This window comes from Platichthys flesus, chromosome 1 (assembly GCF_949316205.1).
Source record: "Platichthys flesus chromosome 1, fPlaFle2.1, whole genome shotgun sequence".
Classification (NCBI taxonomy): Eukaryota; Metazoa; Chordata; class Actinopteri; order Pleuronectiformes; family Pleuronectidae; genus Platichthys; species Platichthys flesus.
The window spans coordinates 4,978,404-5,000,798 of record NC_084945.1 but is presented as its reverse complement, the minus strand read 5'-3'; the positions used below and the strand labels follow the sequence as shown (position 1 = coordinate 5,000,798).

General features: G+C 45.7%; 1 protein-coding gene across 2 annotated transcripts in view; it reads left to right on the top strand.

Moving 5' to 3' along the window:
• Positions 1 to 22,395, top strand: part of tspan4a (tetraspanin 4a) — a 120,752-nt gene that overhangs the window by 35,129 nt on the left and 63,228 nt on the right. The window lies entirely within an intron of this gene.

Here is a 22,395-nt window from a genome sequence, read left to right as displayed (position 1 = left end):
GACAAGTAAATCAGCGAGGTTGTGACTTGATTCGTTCTCACCGGTGATCTCCAACATAGGTGACCTGTGTTCTTCTCATGTAATGATTTAAACAGTTTGTTGGTAATGACACTAATGAAGCTTGATAGGGCTGTGATAAATGAGACATGAACATCCTCTGCCCGTCTTTAGTTTATTAAAGAATAAGAACAAATTCTTAATTTCTTAAATTTCTCAACTGAATATGTTTTGAATCAATTAGACAAAATGTGGGACAGCGTTGTGCATGCCCTCGACATCCTTTAGACGTGTAAATAAAACACATTAATTAAACACGTAAAAAACATCTTTTGTTTTCATCTTTAGCTGCAACGAGCCTCATAATGCAGCTATTTCTTCTCTTATGTAAATCCTCTGGAAAGAAGCTTGGTAGGAGAAAGTGTGTCAGCAACACGACTACGTTCGGTTAATTAACTGATCTCAAGTCTGTTTGGGGAGTTTTGCATCCTCGTGTTGTTTCCATGGACACTCAAGACTTTCTGCCTGCTCGGTTTTCAAGAGTTGAGCAAAAGTTGCAAATTTCATTGACGCCACTGACGACACAGCCGGAGCCAGTTTCATAATGTTTAAACTCCACATGCTTCTATCAACACTGGTTTGGGTTATATTCAAGCTGCCAAACATAGCGTGTGTGTGTGTGTGTGCGTCAGACACATGCAAGAACATAAAAGTACAAACCGCTGATATATTCTCTGTGAGAGAAGTCTGTGATCATGGAAATTATGAAATGAAGTGAATCCCAGTTGCAGAGGTCTGAACCGGACGCACAGCTCTGATGTGATCAGTGATTCCAGTCTGACCAGTGAGAGCCTCTGTTGACCAGTCAAAGAAAAACTGAAAATAGATACCCACATGTGCAGCAATGACCACTTTGATCAATATGAAGAATGTGCCGTTAAGAGCTTCTCTATCAGCCGGTATTGAACTCTGGTCCTTCATCAGATGATAAAACAAAATTCAGATATTCTGAAACTTGTCAAAACAAACCCTCCCTCCTCAGATCAGTTCCAAAACGAATCAAGTAAAGCAGCGTTTCCCACAGAGCGGTACAAGGGTACACGCACACGCCTGCAGCTGATCAGGTCCGACTGCGTGGACGGTAAAAACTTTGTGGATCAAAGCGCAAACCCATGGTAGGGTGGTGGCGCTGCACACAGCTACACAATGCAGCAAGTGAGCTAAACACCAAGTTATAGATCTTCTACGTTCTCATGAGAATTGGAAAGAGCAGGTTTACATAATTAATGGGAGAAACACTGTGATGAAAACACAACCTAACATCCGAAGTCACCGATACGTCACTTGCTATCGAGTTGTTGGGGTTAAACTGAATTAGCAACCTCACAACAAGACATCATCGACAACATGCTATTTGTTAATCACTTCAGAGGTGTAGGCTTTGTTAGTCGTCTTTGTGCGACGCTAAGCTAATCAGCTGCCGGGTGTTTACTCACACTCGCCACACAGACACGAGGGTGTCGAGCAAATCCTCTTGTGTAACTCTGACAAGAAGGTAAATACGTGTGTTTCTCCTGCACTTACTTCATGTTTACACCTTCTCTTCAGCAGCGTTTTACTCTTTACATAACGGGCTCCACAAATGCAAACATGTAGACGTTTGTTCTCCATGACACGCTTTCACGAAGCTGCTATTGTGAAGAGGAGCTCGCTCTTTGCCAGATTAGCCCAGCGACTGAATGCAAGTGTCTGGTGAAGGATGTGCGTTCGCCACCTTGTCAGTTTCCTGACAGTGAGTTATTGCCCCGGCTCCGTCAGTCTGGCACCACAGCGATGAGGCTGCTCTCTGTGCCTTGTCTTCCTATGGCCACAAAGGAAATCTTAGAAAAACAGGTTTAAATACTGTATATGTATTGTATATGATATATCTATTAAAAAAAAACCATGTATAATGTTTCATTCATTTGAACAATGCTTCCAAAAGCAGACGCAGAACATTTGGAAAACACTTGGGACAAGGGTCACTGCCAGTGTGCTCACATTAAAACTGTAGATATTGAGTAATCCACGTTGACAGATCTGAGTCATGGACTTTTTTAAATATTCATACGGGACACTGGAGGACTGGATGTGTCAAAGCGATGAGCAGCCCGGTGTGAGAGCAGCACGCCGACGCCATGCTGCGACGGCTTCGTCTTGTTCGGTAAAAGGTGGCTGTCCTCGTTTCTCTGCGTCGCCATGACAGACAGAAGATGTCACAGGCGTGAGCCTCGGCACACATGTTGAGGTCGGGGGGGAATACAGTGAGTTGAGTGATCATCCGTTGATGTGAGATTCACCCGGAGACAAGTAGCTGCCCATCAGTGTAATCCCTCTGATTCTGCTTTGTTTCACTCCAGCGACCAAGTGAAGCTGCTTGAGGCGGTGGTGATAAGTAGACGAGTGTGATGAGTGGAAACACCGGCCTGGAAGCTGAGGCTGTGTGGATGATGATATGTGCTGTGAGGGTCCGACAGGGGTGTATCTACAATGTGCATATGGATTGTTCAGCTGTGTTGGTCGTATGCAGCAGTGGGTTGTTAACCTCCCGTGCACAAGGGACTCCTGCGGGTCCGCCTCATTACAGAGGGAGAGCAGATGGAGGCTGTGAGCTCTGACACCCCAACAGGTCTGCTGACGCGGGGAGGAGGAGGGCAGCTCGATGCACCTAATAGACGACGTGGTGTCCCGTATGAAACGAGTCCGAGGGTCTTCTGTGCAGCTTCATGTGACCCACAGTGTTTTGTAAGACAACGTCTCACGGGGGCAGTAATGAGGCTGGGAGCAAAGGAGGAAGGCAGGTGACAGTGTGATGTGACAAGAGCTGTTTTCAGACACGACCTGCGAGGGAAGTCCAGAGAATTGGGTCCGGACATTACCTGCAGTTTGCTTTTCACTCATGCACAACGCAGCGCTCACAACAAATCCTTATTCAGGCGAGAGGGAGAGAGAGAGCAGCTGGGTGCAGACAGCGACAGGATGTGATGCCTGAACTCTGCTGCAGAGAGCATGTGATCTGTTTACAGCACCAGACACCATCGCCGGCTCTTAGCACCACAAACCCTCTTGACATCTTTGTTGATGTCTTCTACGTGTGTAGGATTCCCCTGCTGTGTTCTCATCCGGATATTTGCGTTCACACATGCAGCTCCACCAGAGAGAATGTGCAGGATCTGCAGAAGTTCAGTGCATGTCTTCATCCACCCTGACATCTTCTGAAAGCAGCTAAAATCTGCTTTAAGATGAGGTCAGGGGGGATGAAGAGGTTCACAAAGTGCAGGACTTTAACTCAGAAGAACTCTCTTAATCTCTCTAAACAGATTTCTACATTTGAATTTAAAGAATCTCTAGACGAGGGACAAGATTTTGGGGCCTCAAGTCTTCTAGTTTCCATTTCTTGTTTGACCAATCACGTTTCAGCAGCTTCGGTTGCCTTCACATTGACCGAAATCCATCATTTATCTGCTTTTTAAATGTTGTCTGGACCTAAAACACCTAAAAAAGCATCACTGTTTGAGAGAAACATTCGGCTCTTGTGATAAAAGAAACTAGTTGGACGTTGGAGTGTAAACAAAGAACAGCAAATAGAGTCTTGGCCCAGATCTCTGACGTCTATACACCGGAAGCACGGCAATACGGTTTACTGCTCTGTTACACAACTCGTATTCTTACATTGCACAGTGTAAGAAAAAACCGCCTTGTGTTTAGCATTTCTATTTTTATCCGTTTCTATTCTCATCTTTATTTTTAGAGCATTGTTTCTTTTGCGCTGCGACTTCCTCGCTGTGTCAATTTCCTCTAAGAAAGATCAATAAAGGGAAAATCTCATCTTATCTATTTCTTATCTTAATCAACGCTCAGGATTGAACGGCTGTCGACTCTCTGGAGTCTGCACTCACAGCAGCACGATCAAAGTGTGTGAGCGTGATGTGTCTTGTGTGTTTCTCAAGGTCCCATATGTCAATTATATATCAAAGTGAAAGAGTTAAGTGCCTGGTAATATAGGAAATGTTGTGCTTAAACAAAAGATACCTTACATCGGTAAGGTAGATATCTTTGTGGTGCATAAAGGCAAAAATGAAAAGCAATCAGAAATAGCTCAGTATTCCTGATGGATGATTTCCCATGTGTCTGTTCTTGTTACTGTGAGAGTGACGGCCCGTGTGCATGCTGCCTGCTGCATGCCTGTGTGTAGTATCTGAGGGCGGCTGATCTATACGGTCACTTAAGATGGGGGAGTGGCTGTTAGTCCAGGCTGCAGTGGAGTCCCAAGTGGAATGCACAAGCAGCCAAGTGACAGTGATCAGAGCCGAGCGGATCCTGCTGCGGCTGCGGAGGAGAAGCCGAAGGGAACAAAACTTCTTGTCCTGCGACACAAACAAAACAAAAACAAAGTCATTGTTGATTATGGGTCGGACTCAGAGGGAAACGACTCAGAGGCTACCTGGGGATCCTGTCCAGTTTGAAGAACAATCACAAAAGAAACTCATTTTATTGTTTGGCTCTCGGACGTCTTGTTTTTACTCAATGAGGCATTTCCAGGGGGAAATCTCGAGAGACGTCGAGAAATAAATCTTCAGTAACAAGTCATTGATGCCCTGGAACAAGCCGTGGTATTTAAGTCATGTCAAACTGGGGAGAAACCAAATTTATTTTTGATAGGTTGTTGTGAGGTTAGTATTGTCTCTCTCTCTCTCTCTCTCTCTCTCTCTCTCTCTCTCTCTCTCTCTCTCTCTTTCTCTCTCTCTCGCTCTCTCTTCTTTGTTAAAGTTAAAAACTGCCTAAAAAGATCAGCTGGTTTTTGGTCATTTTTTATTTTGAATTATTGTTTTTTCTTTTTGGTCAATTTGTTTGATATGTTGTAGTAACTTGTTTGTTGGAACTTCACTGAGAAAATAAAAGTGACTTAAAAAATCAAATCTCTCTCTCTCTCTCTCTCTCTCTCTCTCTCTCTCTCTCTCTCTCTCTCTGCAAAAGTTCCTCTCTATTGATATTCTCCCAACTCTCCTCGGTCTCTATTACGTCTGTGGGGGAATGTGCACCGCTCTCTCTGTCGCTGTCAGGAGATATTTCTTATTCACTGTAAAGGAACATTGCATCCTTAAAAAACACAACACGTTTAAAAGTTCGTAAGAATTGACAGGGATTCACTGAAGAGACGGACACAGAAGAATGAAAGAAGAGAAAGAAAACTCTAAAAGAGGAGAGGGACTTTTCCCTTTTCAGTTTCACAGGGAATCGCCTCAACTTCCACATGTTAGCAAATATTACACAAAACGCTTCTCAATTAGAGCAATTAGCAGTTATAATCCAGTCATTAAAGTTGTACCAATGTAATTGATTCAGTGCTGCACTGCCATGAAGTTATAAAAGTCGAAGGTGATGATAAAAGCCGCTAACTCTCTCTCCACTGTTCTCTGTAACCGGAGCCACGCACGGGCCGACGCAGCAGAAGCATTTTTCATAACACCAGCAGCAGCATCATCATTTCTTTAAAGTGTGTCTAACGTGGGAAGGCCTCATCTCTCAAGCTCCACATCTCTCCACAGACTCGGTGTGTCTCATCGCTCTGTGGTCCAAAACAACCGCTGATGACACCGCCAGGGTCATTTTACCAGAGCCTGTCAAAACATCAGCAAACATCTCACGGTTGTTTTCACGGGCTGAGTCGTACGTCCAGGGTCAAGTAAACTGATCTTCAAGCGTAGAATCCATATTTGAATTTCACAGTCCTGCGGCGGGGGAGGATCGATAGCTCCACACAAACCTCTGAATCCACAAGTTAATGATATCTTTAGTCGCCTTTAGAGCAGAAAATGGAGCAAGACAACAAAGTGACATGTTATTTTATGTATTATGTAAAGGAGGTGTGATTCTAAGCGATGAGTTCCCCCCCCCCTCCCCCCCATCTCCGAGAACCTTCCACATTATCAGATCTGAAACACGCTTCCTCTCGCCGCAGCCCTGTGCATACAAACCTGACGGAGTTCACGGCACCGCGATCTATCATGTCACGGCTAATCGCTTACGTACAGCCGTGTGGTTTTTTTTCCTGACAAGGGAGCTCTGTGAACAAAGGTCTATCTCTGTCAAGTGTGAGCATGACTTAAATGAGATCATCCCAAAACCCTTCACTTTTGTAATTCCGCTCAGCACCTGCTTTGTCCAGCGTCACTCCGCCTCAAAATCACAATCAGCTGCAAAACTGACGGCTCTGTAATTCGGTGTCTTTCCGAAATAATAAGGAGAAACATCTTCTCATCGGAAACCTTTTAGACAAATGGAACCCGATCCTTTCTCCTCTTGCAGATGTGGTTTCCTTCTTACTTGTTACTTTCTCCACCTTCCTTTGCAAGTCTCTGTGCCCTCTTCACGTCCCGGGGCCGAGTGCGACACTTGTTCTCTGACAGTGGAGCTCCTGCACTCGGTGTCAGCGAGCTGTCAATCAAACTGTTGTTTTCATGTCACATTGAGGAGACCAGGCCCTGCTCTTTCTGCCGGCTATAAAAAGAGGTTTTCATCCACAGTGATAACATTTCCATCTTCTTATCGAGATGGGAAACGGAGATTGGGCGGCAGGGTTTCGGTTATAGAATAAGGATGCTGCCGGGCAGAGGGAACTCTGAGAGAGAGAGAGAGAGAGGGGAGATGATTTGAGTTAGGAGGGAGGAAAGAGAGAGGGATTAAAGTGAAGCCTAAAAGAAGCTATATAGTCTGTAAATGACAGGAGCAGATGGTGGATGGAGGGGGGGGAAAGGACTGGGCAGTGAGGGATAGAGATTGGGCGAAGAATGCTAACTACCACCGAGAGAAGGAGAGAGAGGCAGATGGACAGAATGGAAGGAGGTTGGGGTGGGGGGGGGGGTTTGCTATTTGTCTTTACTGCCCTTGCTTGTGTAATCGAGGTTCGAGTGTAGCAGCAGGGGGGGGAGGGGGGGGGGACTGCAGTGTGTTGCAGCAGAGAGTCCGGACGACGTGCCTGCACAAAGCGGCGGATGCCCGTGCACCTTGGGACCTGTGTGGAATACAGGTGGAGTGGTGCAGAGGGAAAGGGGAATGAGGGATGGAGGGGGGAGGTGGAGAGGTGGCAGGAACAGGTGGGGAACCAGTGGGGGGGGGGGGGTGGGGGGCTCCGGAAAACCCCACAGGGCTGCGGTGAGAGTCCAGTTTGGCTGCGTGCTGAAGCACCTTGATGATGCTCTTCATGACCTGACTGTCAAACTAAAGATGGAGAGAAGGAAAAAACCTGGATCATTTATTGAGAGAGACGTTTTCTAAGGGCGGCTGGGAAATGGCAGCCTGCAGGAACCTCCTCACAACCGGCCCTGGTGCTATATAAAGACGTTGTTGATGTCAATAATATCTTTATCGATATTTCCTTTTTAACGCTGGCCTTGACTTAAACAACAAAAAAAAAAAATCAGGTATGAGGCATGGATTTAATGTTCTGGATCGTCTCCTCTCGGAAACTCTCCTGAAGCCCTTGTTTAACCTTACTGCCCCCCTGCAGAGCGAGTAGCATAATTTCACCGTGAATTGCATTATAATATAATTACTTTGCAAGTTATGCAGAATATCAGCGTTAACACCATTGCTCTTTACTTTCAGTTTTGTTTTCCAGTGCTGTGCCCTGCAGGTGATTCCATATTTACAAAAAAATATATACTTAGAGCGCAATTAACCTCCTCTATCCTCTAAAGTGCCCAATTCTTTCTCTCCTGTTCGCCGTGGTTTGTTCCTCCCCCCCCCCCCTTACTACCTATATTTAAGGACCCAGAGGAGCTGATAAATTGCAGAGCTCAGCCAATTTATTGTTTTTTACAATATAAACGTTGGATATCAGCCTCTCGGAGGCACATCAGTGAGAATACATATTCACCGATATGCAGCTCTGCTATCCTCAATGGTTACCTCTTCATTAACATAAACCTGAAGGAACCTGCATCGATGTGAGTCATTGCATATCCAGCTCTACTGATAAATTTAACCAAATGACAATTACCAGATTAATCTGCTTTGTATCCTGAACAGACACAAAACAAAAACCAAAGTCAGATATACATTTTCTAACGTAGAACAACGAACTTAAAGGTCTCCTCAGTTCCTCATGGAAGATGACGGGCCTCGCTACGCTCCAAATGAAAGCTCCAGAGAACCACAACGGCTGAGGAGTCAAATAGAATATATAAATAAATACATCGGCTGATGTCAGTATCGGGAATATTTTACTTCCTTTGCTCCCTGTTATCTTTGATGGTTGCAAGCTGGAGCCAATCCCAGTTAACATCGGGTGAGAGGCGGGGTTCAGTGGACAGGTCAGCGAGTGTATCACAGAGACAAACAACCATCCAACCGCCAGTGTCCAGGAAACCTAAACCCAATCTGCTTGTCTTGTCTGATGGAACAAGGATTCAGACCGCTCTGACCACTGCACCACCGTGCCACCCCTTCTAACAAATCATTTAGAAATTAAGATAATAACTGAAATTAAATTACACTGACAATTACGGACGGCATTATCAATTGTATCACTAATATTCATGTTCCGTCTTCATAGCTGCCATTTGGTCCCATTACGTGACAGTGATGAGAAAAGAACTGGGGCCTGAAACATTGAAGGGATTATCTTCCTCTGCATGTGATAGAGGGCTTATTTTAAATGAATCTTATTGAAAAGGCCGGAATGTAGTTAAATAAATAAAAAATCCCTCCCTCCCTTATAATTTCTGCTCAGCCCCTAATAGGTTTGATTACAGTGAAACCCGCTCGGTGCTGTCGTCACATTTATCAGCTCTGCACCATCTGTCTCTCTGCCCCGTGATGGAAACCCGCCAGAGGCTTTCGGCTCGACCTTGCTGCAACTGACACGTCCTGATGACTTAGTATTCAAGTGTCCTCCGAAGGTGTCTCAGCTATCGTCCGCCTCCTCGTTCCCACGCACTCCTCCTCCTCGCCGGGGCCGCGCGAAAAAAAAAAAGGCAGAAGCGACTCTCTCCTCGCACACGATAATACGCTCGGGCTAAAAAGAGCAATTGCTCCTCCGAGGAGGTGAGCGCCCGTCCAATCAATCTCGCTACAAAGCGGGGGATCCGTCTGAATATTTCCAAGAAGCCCCCCCCCCCCACTCCCCCCCCCCCCCTTGCCCTGTCCTCCTTTGTAACTGCCACAATGAAATCCCCGGTGAAGTCTTGTACTGATCAGAGGCCGTTTCCTCCGTCTCTGGAGGAAGAACAGGAGGACATCTATTCTTATTTCACCCTTTGCTGCTTTCTGATGAGACAAGTCCGGGACTTTGGGGGAGGGCCGGTGTCACGTGGGGACACGGCAGGATGTGAAGTGACACCGAGGAGGGGTGGGGGGGTGCATTTACTGGTGACAACACAAACATGAAGCTCGAAACCCAAATGTCCTCATGAAATATGCATCTTTCCAAAGAGATACACGACATGTTGATCCAGGAGTCCGTGTGCCGTGCGTGCAGGAGCAGGAGAATCTACCAGTGGCCTTGTCTCCTCAGTGTCTGGAATATGAGCCGACGCTGATTCGACAACATTTTCTTTTGCAAGCAGGTTGTTTACGTCTGTAATTTCATCTGATTCAGCTGCTTTCAAAGATCCTTACAGCTTCTGAAGGTATCACGTGTCCAAATTGCACCAAATTCCCCTTAGTTCTTCAGTTTGCCAAACATTGCACATCAAGTGTGAAGCTGATAAGAAGGATCTTGAGTTATATGAGCTACAGACAGATCTCTGGAATTATTACACAGAGTTAAATAATGATTGAAAATAGGAGCTGCAGCCGTTTGGAGAAATGCTTCCCAGAGCTATAGGAGATATGGAGGAAACAATACTTTTTATGACAGTATATATATATATATAATATAAATACATCTTATCAGATAAGATTGGCTATTATTACATTTGTTGTTGAATTCATAAACTTACAACTTGGACATTCTCTGACACAAGAAGTCTGCAATAAAAATAAACACAACTTGAATTAAAGCCATAAATTTACAGGGGGTATTAACTCAGATGGCTTTGCTGCAAACATCCATTTCTTTCGGCTGCATCGGACGACCTCGTCAGATGGGACTGATGTTATCGTGATTTTAGCCAAGGATAAGTGTGTTTTAAAGGTTGAACCCAAAATGTAGATGAGAGGTACAAGTGATGAGGTGAACATTTCGTGGGGAGATGAGGAATCTGGCAGATGAAGGCCGAGGAGAAAGAGGGGATGGTGCTCTGCGGGCCGGGTTGAGGCGAGGCTGAAGGTTGAGGAGTGAGACGGAGGAGGGTGGCGGGGGGGTGGCGGGGGGAGGGGGGGGGCAGAGTGACAAGGCTGCGTATAGTGTCGGTCAGAGGGGAGAACGTGAGGTGGTCCTGGGGCTCAAGGAAATAATGGTTATCTGGAGAAAATTAAAGGAACCGACTGAAGCGATGATGTATCGTGCCCAGAGGGTGTGTGTGTGTGTGTGTGAAAAGGTGGCAGGGGGGGGGGGGGGGGGGGGGGGGTACACTGCAGGTGATAAATGGCAGGTGTGCAGACAGATTGTCAATAAGTCAGACAGGAACGAGTGAGCAGCTCCACGCCCAGGCCACAAACCCAGAGCGACTGACAGGAGGGGACGGGACATACAGGAGGGAAAACTACTGGAATCCAGTTCAGCGAAGCACGCTCCTCCTTTGAGTCCAAAACATATATGGGATGAGTCCATCCCATATATGTGTCTGTAGATGCAGATTGTTCCCTGGCCCAGGTCCCGTCCCTCCACCGAGTTTTGGGACAAACAGTTTTTGCATAATCCTGCAGACAAACACACACACGGGTGAAAACAACTTCCTCGGCAGCGGAGACGTGAGCGAATCTCCGAATCATCGGAGGCATCCAGACGTGGCTGAGCCGCTGCCACAGACTGGGTTTATTCAGAAGAAAGAGGAATGTTGTGAAGCAGATTTGAGTTTCCCACAGATGTCCTCACAATATCCTTCTATGAGTCAGTGCCTTGAAGTTCATGATGCAGAAAATGTAGATCCTATTTTTTCTTTTTTGTAACTTTGTCGTTTGTGAATCTTTTTCTTGCAAATTTGTCGTTTCAATCTCAGACAATATCCGAGTTCTTTTGTCCTCATAAATTCACAACTCGCGTAAATTGAGATGTTTTTTATCTCTGAATATTGTACATTTAAATTTTACCTTCACAAATGAAGACTTATAACAGTGTAAAGAGAAATGGAACGGTGCCGTGAGAACATCTGTCACGATGACTCCTATGTGGCTAATTGATAAATACAACAGCTGGAGTTTCACCACTTTAATTACAGATCTGCTCTTATTTATTTTTTTATGCCCGGAAACCATATTAAGTCGTGTGGTGAACACTGAACACATCGATGCGCTGATACCTGATGGTGCACGAGATTCATCTCTAATCTCTCAGTGGAAAATACATTTTCTTTAATAACCCTAAATGCACCCCCCCCCCCCCACCCCCCCAACATGTTTACACTTTTAATTGACGCTACGTGTCCATCCACCACCAGGAGCCCTGAGACGTGGAGCCTCCTTTACTGTGAGAACACAAAGGTTTTGTGAGCATTTCCCTGTAACCTACTGTAGCCTCTGGTCCGTGCAATGGAAACATAAAGTTTCTACAAAAAGTTTCTGTGGTGGAAACACTGCTTTGACAACAGGGGATGACATAGACAATGGACATTACTGGATTAAGCTAGAAAACGCCTGTTTCTCTCTGCTCAAAGTCGGGTGTTGCTGTAGTAAAAAAGTCATTTTCTTTCTTGTATCCTGTCTGAGGAGATTCTCAGATCCCCTGCAGGGCGATCATCTGTGCTGCAAAGCAGGAGGAATCTCACTCTGTGGCCATTTTGGAAAACAGCAACAAAAAGTAGGATTTACTGACACTCGAGACATTAACAAGCTGAATGGAGGAGATTTGCAGCTGTTAAACTCACTTGAGACTCAGGAGGTTTCCCAGTCGGGATAATTACTGAAGTGGATGAAGTGATTGGGCAGTAAGGGGGGTGGGGGGGGGGGGGTTGGTCTCTCTAATTAGGAGGACCGACCCACAGTGTCTTTGGAGGCTGATTGGCCCCTTGACATTCATGGAGCTACTATGATGACATGGAGAAAAGTTCAGCTCAAGATGTGTTATCACTGTGTCTGGATTTTAATTAATTTGAGTTCTAAATGATTTCTTCTCTCCGGCACGTCGTCTGTTATCAGCTCTTTCTTTCTTGTGTGTCTGTGTGTGTGTTCACTGGCTCAGTTCCTCAAAGCTGCTTCCAGATATTAGTCCATCTGAGGGTTTTAGCAGATCCTGAGTCAGGTCATGTGGCTGAGAGATAGGGTGAGCTGTTCAGAGTCCCAAGATGTTTTAATTCAGTGATGCAAAACATTAAATACACATAGACTGAAAATAAAGATGGACAACACACTCCCGCTATGCAGAAATAAGGCCAATACGTGCAATCGACCAATCGTCAGTCAGAGCTGCAGATTGTGACACGCTGTATAACACTGGGTTGCCTCAGCGACCCAGTTCAGAGGATGAATGGAAGGATCAATCCACATGTTCAACAAACACTGTCCACAGCTGGACTGCAGGGACTGACTGGTTTTCTATCACCGCGCCGTTCAACCTGTTCCCCGTGTTAACGCTCCCTCGAGCCTGATCGCAAACTGGGCTGCGTTAGATCCTTCCTCTCGCTTCACAGGGGCCGGTTCTACTTCCCCGGCCACATTCACAGCAAATCTTTGATTCTGCAAAGTACAACATTCCGGCAACAACACACAACAAGGTCCCCACCTCCCGGTGCTTTGTTTTTTCTCTCCTGCACCCCCACTGATTCCCTGTCTGTCTCGTTCTATTTGATGCACAGACCCTCTGAAATATTCAGGACGAACCTTTCCATCTTATTACCTGCATATCAAACATGGATATACAGTGCCACAGGGCTCCCTGCTATGCAGCTGCAGCGTGTGTGTGTGAGCAATGAAAAGCTCAGAAACCTCCTTTTATTTGGTTAATCCGCTTCTTAACACAGCCTCCTATATGTCCGCTCTTCTGGGCAGCACTGCTTCGGTTCAGGCTGCTCAAGTCTAAGCCCCCCGCTCACCCCAGGTGGATTTTCCTTATTGAGAAGGCTGATGGACACGGCTGTGATTTGAACTGTTGACTGTGGGAGGAAGATGAGCGAGAGGAGAAGAGAGGGGAGGATTAGATAAAGAGGGGGAGCTGGATGGAGGAAGGGCAGATAGGGTAAAGGATGACAGGGTAAGAGAATGCAAAGAAAAAAGAGATAGCCGGGGGGGTTGACGGAGAATGTGGGAGGGATGCACGAGACCTTGGGGAGAGGAGAGAGAGGCTAATGATGGGAACAGAGGAAGACAGGGGGAGGAGAAGAGGTGGAGGTGTAACAGAATAAGGGGGGGGGTGTTGATGGAACGAGGTGCTAATGATCGTAGCTGGAGAAGAGGAGAGAGGAGGAGAGAGGAGGTGAGAGGAGAGGTGAGGACGTGAAAGAAGGGAAAGAGCAGCACAATTAACAAACAAGGCATTAAAATGTCAGAGGAGTCGTTTGGGAGAAGCAGAAAAACAAGAGTGAAGGAGTGTTAAGAGGTTTATAGATGTCACCGCTCAGCTGAAGCGTGAACGCACACTCACAGAAACACACACACACTCACACAAACACACACTCTCTCACACACAGAGGTTGGGGCAGTGAGGCAGAGCGGGAAAGAAAACAAAACAAGCACAATCATCATGTGTACATGTGACGCTCGGTTGAATCATGACTGAAACTAAAAGACAAGTTATGAGTCGTTATGGATTCATCCTCCAAATCATGTGTTTAAACCATGTGTTTTATTCTTTTAAGTATCTTAGATGTCAGGAAACAACAATTTGACCGAAAACAATATCCAAGAGCAAAACAAATCCTACTGTAATTAGAGATGGATGACTCATCTCCCCTTTCTCACTCTATTCTGAAAAGAAAAGAAGATAAGACGACTGAAACCATCTTGAGTTTTTAATTGAATCCACGTCCCATCCACTGACATGGAGGAGGCAGGGTTCATGGGGCGATACAGCAGCCAGCCTTCCTCATAGAGCGTCAATCAAAACAATCAACCCATTTTAACACTAGAGAAACTGGGACCAGTGAATCCTCTCTTGACATTTCTGTGGTGCCCTGGTGAGGTTAAAAAATAGGGGCTTCATTAAGCATCTGTCTCATTTCCTGTCGTCTCTCTCTCCTGTGAACTTTGGAGCAACGACATTTAAAAAGCCCTGAATTTACTGGAAATTGTTATTCAAGAGGTAAAATAACATCATGGTCACTTTCAGAGATCTGGGAACGACGTGGACAACCCAGAAACCAGCGTGTTACTGGGACACATGTTGGATCTGGAGTCATTTGACATGATTCACGACTGGCCCCGTTCAGACCTGATATCAACGTGTGTCTCGGTGAACAGCTCCGAGCTCCTCACTTCACTTCCTACCTGCCATTCCACATTAGAATGCATCTCACACGTGTCTCCATTGACCACTTGTGATTGTATCTCACTTCCCCGCTCTGTATGCAAATAAACACGCACGTCATCTCGGTTTGCAAAGACCGAATGATTATGGTTTCAGCGAGAGGGAGAGAGGGAGAGAGGGAGAGAGGGAGAGAGGGAGAGAGGGACCAAGCCAATCAATGTTTGCAGCTTTACAATTAAATGAGATTTTACCCATTTGAAAAAGTGAAAAAAGAAAAACAGGGGAATCAATATGTGAAGTCACAGTTAATATTGTGGCACAAATGGATCAATGAGCGGGAAACACTGAGCAGTGTTACCTCATTATGAACCTGTAGCGGGTCAGCTGAGTCGGCGATCCTTCACTGTTACCCAGGATGCATTTCTCACATGGTTAATAGAATATGGCCTCGTGCTTCGGACCTTGAAAGCATCAACACCTGAACACTGAGCTGTCCACTGATCTGGTTAATACCTGGTCTGAACCTCGTTTTTTCTGTGCAGTTGCTTTTCCAGATTTCAGAAATTGTCACTGTGATCGTCAATAGAAATTATGAACAAAACTACAAAATGAAGACCTCTTGTAATTAGAAGTTCAAACCTCTGCCAAGGCCCAATAGTCCTCTCATGAAAAACTCATTTAAAATTCACTAGATCGAGATTTCTATTTGGATCTGCATCACATTTCACACTCAAACCCCTAAACGTGTCAGACCATGAATTATTCTGTGAGACATTAATGAGAAAGTTGCAAAACTCCCCATCAATGATTAAAAGAGTGAAAAATAAAAATCCTGGATCCACAACCTGACAAATTCCATGGATTCCTCCCTGACCTACATCCTTCAACCTTATCATTCACAATCTATCCGGTAGTTTTTTCATAAACTGCAAAACACCTTCTTGGTGAAGATAATAATGACGCTGAAAATCGGATGATTGTGCAAAACCCTGGATAACATTCAAACATGTCTAATTCCAATCATTTCTAAATGGTTCATTCCTACAAAGGACAGCTGCAGCAGCAGAAACCAAAAGAGTTGATGAAAAGCGTTTGAAGGTTGATCTGTTGTGATCAACATAAGTGAAGGTCGGACGTGCTCCAGGTCCATTCACCAGCCTGACCTCCACGTCCCGACCTCTATGTCCCGACCTCCCGTCTCTACATATAAAAGCAAACTTCATTTTCCTCATTGGGACTGGCTGTAAGTCTGAAGCAGGAACTGGAGCAGATATCTGTTGGGGGACCCTGGGATGTGGAGCATCCGTTACTGCACAGAACCAAGCGGCGGCTGCCAGCTGTTTGAAGATGTTTCATCTGTCGCTTCTCTTTGTTGACCCACAGATATAAAGCATCCCGCTGCGTTCTCTCCCACTTCCATCTCTCTCTCTCTCTCTCTCTCTCTCTCTGCGTTACGTCTCTCTCCTCCACCTCCTCGTCGTAACGCCGCAGTTTGCCATGCAGCTCTCTCAGGACACTCCCTGTTACTCTTCCCCTTCACTGCCCCCCTTCTCTCCATCCCCCCCTCCTCTGTGCTCTCTTCACGCCCCACCTCTCTCTCCCCCATTAATAATTTGTTGTGCCACTCTTGCTCTGCAGGGCAGCTCTCATTGGTCTGCATTCCCCTGTCCTCCACTTCTGATTTGTTATGCCCTCGTGCACGTCTCATTGGTCACTGTCCGCTGAGTTTTCGATTACCCTCCTCTCTCCTTCTTTCTGTCCCCCCCCCCTCCGTGTTGTTTGATCTCATAGTTTCGTTGTCAGAGATTTGTTTCTGTGCCACTGAGGTGTTTGTCATCTGCGACGCCTTTATCAGCAAAGAACAGAGGAACTGGAGACACCGGGAGAACAGAGGCTTCATAGTCGCTCATATTTTTTTTTCTTACTCAGTGCTGCACCAACACTGTAGGTTCTGCCTTTTCAATCCGTCCTTAGTTTCACCTGAATGCACCAGAGGGCCTTCACAAAGCAGAGGGGGAATACTGTGCCATTAATGGAAAACTGAGAGGGAATATGTGTGAAGAAATACCACACTGCTCCCTCCTGTTAGACGGGATTGCACGTGCTCCACAAGGGAATCTTAAACTTTCACTATATCACAGCTACGCTCACAGTGAGACAGAGACATCAGCTCCGGGCTGAGCCTTAATCAGAAGGAGGTGTCAATGAAACAATTCAAAATATGTGACATTTAAAAATAATTAGCTTCGCACAGACTGACAAATCGTTTCCACGCTGTCATCGCTCGAGCTTTATTAAAACAGATATTTAACAGGAATGATAGAAAAGGGGAATAATCAGTGAAGTGTGTGACGTGCTCCGGGGAGGAAACACGACACCAGTGGCGTTTGTTTGTTCAATCCCTTCAGATGACGTGGTGTCGAGAGAGTAATACCTTCAGGGTCAAAGGCTCAGTGGTGTAGTGCTGCAGAGAAACATCCCTCAGTGACACAGTGAACTCTAGCTGTGGGTCAGGTGAGAGGACTCAACCAGTTGGGGACTGGTAAACTGACAATACGTCCCACTGGCAGAATGGGACGAACGGGTAGAGCTCCATGGTTTATGCGTTGTTTAGAAATGTCTGTGTTCACTGCTAACGCTGATGAATATCCTCGATTAGCAGATTCTGCTGTGTAACATGTTTGTGGGATTCTTTGACAAGTGGAACCTGATTCAAACAAATAGTGTACAGCTTCTTTCAGATGAGACCATTTGATTCTGTTAGTGTTGGTTTTATTTAGATATAAGAGCCAGCGATGGAAACTGTGGGGTAAGAACAATCTTTACCTATGAGGACACAAAGAAGGGACAGCCATCAAGCTGTTGAAAGTCTCTTCTCTATTAACTTGTTTGTAGTTTTTTTTATATTTGTCTGAGTGTTTTTACCTTTTGAAACACACAGTTTGTTCTTGGTTGTTGACTTAAGATGTGTTTTTGGTCTCTCTCTTGTCACAACCTTGACAAAGTCTATAATCTTTGAAAGCTCTCTTTGTGCAAACACGTATTTGAGGATCCTCATGTTGCTGCGACTGCTGCAGAATCGGAACTGATTCACACTCGACTACGACTTCACCACAAGAAACTAGAATACCCCCTCACATCTCTGGCACATTTGTAACTTTGGTGTCATATCTCTCTGAATTTTCCGGTTCTATAATTTAAAATGTACCTTTCAAAGGAAACCTCAGGGTTGTGGCTGTTTTATTATTATTACTACATTAGTCTGGGGCTTGTGAGGAACTGGATCAATAATTGTTGCACTGCACTTCCCTCACTTGCTTTATTATTGACCGTGTTACTCAGAATATGCTTTTAATCATTCGCCATCTCGACTTGTGAGGAGACAGTGTGTGAGTATCTGAACTACACATTGAACCTGAAGTGCAAAGGTGACAGAACACAAAACTAAAATGAAGAATTGCTATAACCACTGAAGTCTGCAGATTTTTCCTGCACATTTCCAGAGGGAAAAATGTCCAGAAAATGTCTGAGCGAGTCATTAGCGAGAAGACAGCTTTCCAGAAAGACGAGCCACACAAGTAGAACACGTCAATGATGGTGTAAATTCAATAGGACAAGATTTGAGGGCAATTGACCGTAAGAGCCGATGCAGGTGTCGATGGTTGCAGCATCAAATACTGTGTTCTTCACGATGTATGTGTTACGTCCTTCCTCCTTCCCTGAGCAGCTGTTCAGGATTTTCCATCTGCTTGCTGCGTTCTTCACACACAATGTGAAATTCAAACTCCAGAAAGTGTCTGAACCCTGTTTTCTGTACGTTTTCATGTCTGAACGCAGCTGATGCTTGATTCTCCTCAGTGTCCTGCTTTTGACTCAAGACGTGATGTTTACTCCGACCACGAGTAAATGAATATTTCATATCCTCGTATATATATAAATGATCACAAACAGCCTCCAGGTTCCCGATCAGCCGCCGCGTCCTGATTTCAAAACCCTCTCCGCTGCCGATGAGGTGTTTACCCGCCGCAGTGTCACACACACCTCCTGGTTCTCGCTGATAAGGTCTTATCCAAGATTTCTCCCAACCTGGATCAGACCTCATAAGAAAGTAATTCAGGTATCAATCGTATCCATGAACCAAAGCCCATCCGAGGCCAACGGAGGCCACAGCTCCATGGGAACAGTTCTTCTCCACGTCCATCTGCTGGGAGTCATTAGGTCGGCTGATTGCTCTGCACGGGAGCACTTCATAGCAGCAGGTGCGTCTTAAAGTGCCGACGCTGCTCCCCCCCGATGTTCTCAGCTTCCAGAGACATTAACTCCCACAAATTTAAGTGTTGCACGATTAAATCCGAGGGAGGTTTTGTGAGAGCCTGTCACGGCTCACTCAGTCGAGATTTAAACTTTCCTGAACGTTTGTTATTTCTCTGATGTCTGTTTTGCCTCCTGGATGAAAAAAGGATTTGAAGGCAGAAGGAGACCTGGATGCATGCGTGTGTTTTTCATGTCGAAATATATAAATATAACTTCTCTAAATTATTTAAGATGTTGACGTCCTTTTTCCTTATTCTGGCCAACGTTCATAGTATGGATAGAAAGTGGATTAACCCCCTGAACCTGAATGTCAAATGTAAAAAACAACACTTACCTCATTCTTATAATGTCACATATTCATATTGTATCATTCTGCCCCTTGGCTCACTGCAGTGCGGCTACTCAACATTTGTACTGAGGGAAATATCTTGTGAATCAATGTATTTATAGGATTCTGCATAACATAGTTTTTAAAAATGATTTCCGTTAGTGTGAGTGCAAAGAACGTTACGACATTTGAGGATGTTTCTATTATGTGATATCATATACATATTTTTTGTATACGTTTATAACAACCCTGTCTCCTGCAGTTGTATTTGTATAAAGCTCTTTTGGATTATATTTGGAGGCAAGGCTAGAGGCCACCATGATCTTGTGGTAGGAGGTTGGAGGGGATGGTACAGAGCAGGACTCTGACCCCAGAGCGCACGGAAGACGCTCTGAGGACGTGGTGCTCAACAAAGCACCTTGGAGAAGGAACCTGGAGTCGGTTAAACAAGTGTCCTCTCTGAACCTGCTGTTTGGAACGGGCTGTTTGCTCGGCCCCGTGAAGCTCAGTTGTTGTCAGAATCAGTTGTTGTTGCTGTGAATGCAAAGTCTTGGTGGTGAGCAGCAACTTCGTCCCAATGCTGAACGCGCTGTACGAGCACATGTTGTATTTCAGGATCAGAACAAATGATTGTCGTTCTGTTACACTCTGTCAACTTCTCTGACATTTGCCACATGTAGTGATCGATGACATTTCCTTGCTTGGACAGAAAACATAATCCAGCCTGCATCACGATTCCTTCCACAGCTCTTTGCTATAGCTGTAGTGCTGTCGCAGCAATAAGGTTGTGTGTTCGAAACCTCATCCGGAGCCTTTCTCTGAGGAGTTTGTTCTCCAAAGACATGCAGGTTAACCAGCGCCTCTCACCTGCCCTTTGAGTGTGAGTGTGAGTGTGAGTGTGAGTGTGAGTGTGAGTGTGAGTGGTTGTTTGTCTCTACGTGTCGCTGCTGTGATGGACTGATGACCTGTCCAGTGCGAACCCGCCTCTCGCCCACTGTCAGCTGGGATCTATCTTCCCCAGCCCCAGGGCGTTCTTGAGGCTCTTACATTTCATATTATCGTTAGCTGATGTCTCCCCGTCCTGGAGGAGTCTCATATAAATAATTATGCCATTTTGCATATGGCTCGAGTGAGGAGAAAGAAGCCGTTCTCAAATCAGGGCTCATTAAGATCAGGCACCACTTGAGGGAACTGGGGGGCTGAGGGTAATTTACTTCAGCGTGATTCCTACATAATCAATTCCAAAATGGCTGTCTCAGAAGCATGAGGCAATTTCACAAATGAAAGTTTTGATGATATCCAAGGCTTTCGAGCTGCTGTCACCAATCTTAATATAATCTATGAAGTCAAATGACACGACTCGGCTGCTTGTTTCAGAGGATGAGGTCACACTCTATGAAATAAATGTGCAATGCTTGATTGAATATGAAACAGTGATATGTTCCCACACAGCTGCTGCGTTTAACCCGATGGTTGCTGATCTGGGTTCAGGTTTTTTTGGGACGTGCACCTGAGTACGATTGTGATTCGTGGGGCAGTTGCAGCTCCTGGCGTGAGGGAAACCAGATGAATCATATTAGCCGTGTTTGAGCCGGTGCCTCCGATCTGCCTGGGCCCTGGGACTGGACGACTGCTGTCACCGTGTCTGACAGACCGGGCGCCGCTGCAACAAATCAGCCTCCTCCCAATCCCCAGTCGATATAATGAGAGCAGACCTGCGGGCGGCTGGAGGTGCATGCGAGCGCACACTGCTGTGAGTGTGCATGTGTGTGTTCCTGCCTGCAGAGCAGAGGAGGGGGGAGGAGAGAATACTCAGGGGATTAGAGATTTATTGATTACTCTTTGCAGTGTCTCTCCCTCCCTCTCTCCCTCCCTCCCTTCCTCTCTCCATCTTCTCTGGATCTTCCACTTGGTTTATTTATAGAGGGTTGTAGAGGGCTGTGTTTTTTGGCTGTGCAGTCTGTTACAGACTTCTAGTCACTTGCCTTCTCTTAAACCATCCAGCAGCTTATCGAGTGAACCTGCATGTCGGCCTGCGTGAAGCGCTGGGAGGACACGATGGCGGCGATGGGCTCATGCAGGGAGCGGGGCCCAGTTTCCTCTTAGTGGTTTCAAATGCTCCACGATGTCTCACACAGCTGCACTCTGAACAGCCATGAAATGTAAATGGCGTCTCTGTGCCTCCTCAGCTGCTCTGATGGCCATGAAAAGAACCAGCACATTGCAGACGTGGTCGTGACTGTGTCGCTGAATGAATGGGTGCACGGGGTTGGGGGGGCAGAGCGGGGCGGACAAGGGAGCGGGGGCAGGTGTCGGCGGAGACTTGGCAGTTGGTGTTTGGATTCCCCGGATGCTGCAGGCCCTGTACATCAGGATGTGTGGTTTTCTGGTGGTTTCCCAGAGAGGGGTGTCACGACTGAATCTCATCCTCCACACCAGGACAAGCAAACAAATGATCATTTAAAAACCCCCCGACAAAAACAACAGCATCATTTAAAAACTATAAATATTAGCATTCCGGTGGTGAGGCTGTGTAGCGGCTGCAGTCGTAACTCACAGAGGAGGTGACAGTGTAATATGTGGGTTTTGATGCTCATTCAAAACCTGAGCGGAAGGATGAGTAATTCAGAACATCCTGAAAGAAAGTTTCTAAAGATTAGTTGGGTGAACGGATCAAGACAAATGCAACAAAGTGCAAAGAGAGCAGACAAAGAATAGAAGACGAACATGAATCAGGAGGTTTTAGGCTCACTACCGAAGAGACGATGGGAGACTTAACATCAGGTCTTTGTGGAGCGATGAGGAAACTGAAACATTTATCTTTTTCCATTGTGTTTTTATAGTTTTAACTTTAACGCTCGAAAATTAGATCGTCTGGTTTCTCTCCCTTCTTCCTCTGCAGTGATTAATTGTCGACCGACCACCAGCTGTTTATTCTGACAAACCAAATTTCATTACAGTAGTGAATTAAGAAAGTGCATGTATCTAATTTGTCCTGAAATTTAATTTAATTTGAGAATTGTTGGATGGGACCTTGATGTAGAGACACACACTCCACACAGGGAGGAGGTGGGATGAACGTTTCGACAACATGTGGGACTTGAACCCACGACACCATTGTCTGGTTCTTCTAACCATGACCACAGTTATTTCCCAACCATAACCTAGAGGCTATTATTGTAACGATGACAATGAAGGATTATTTGAATCCAAA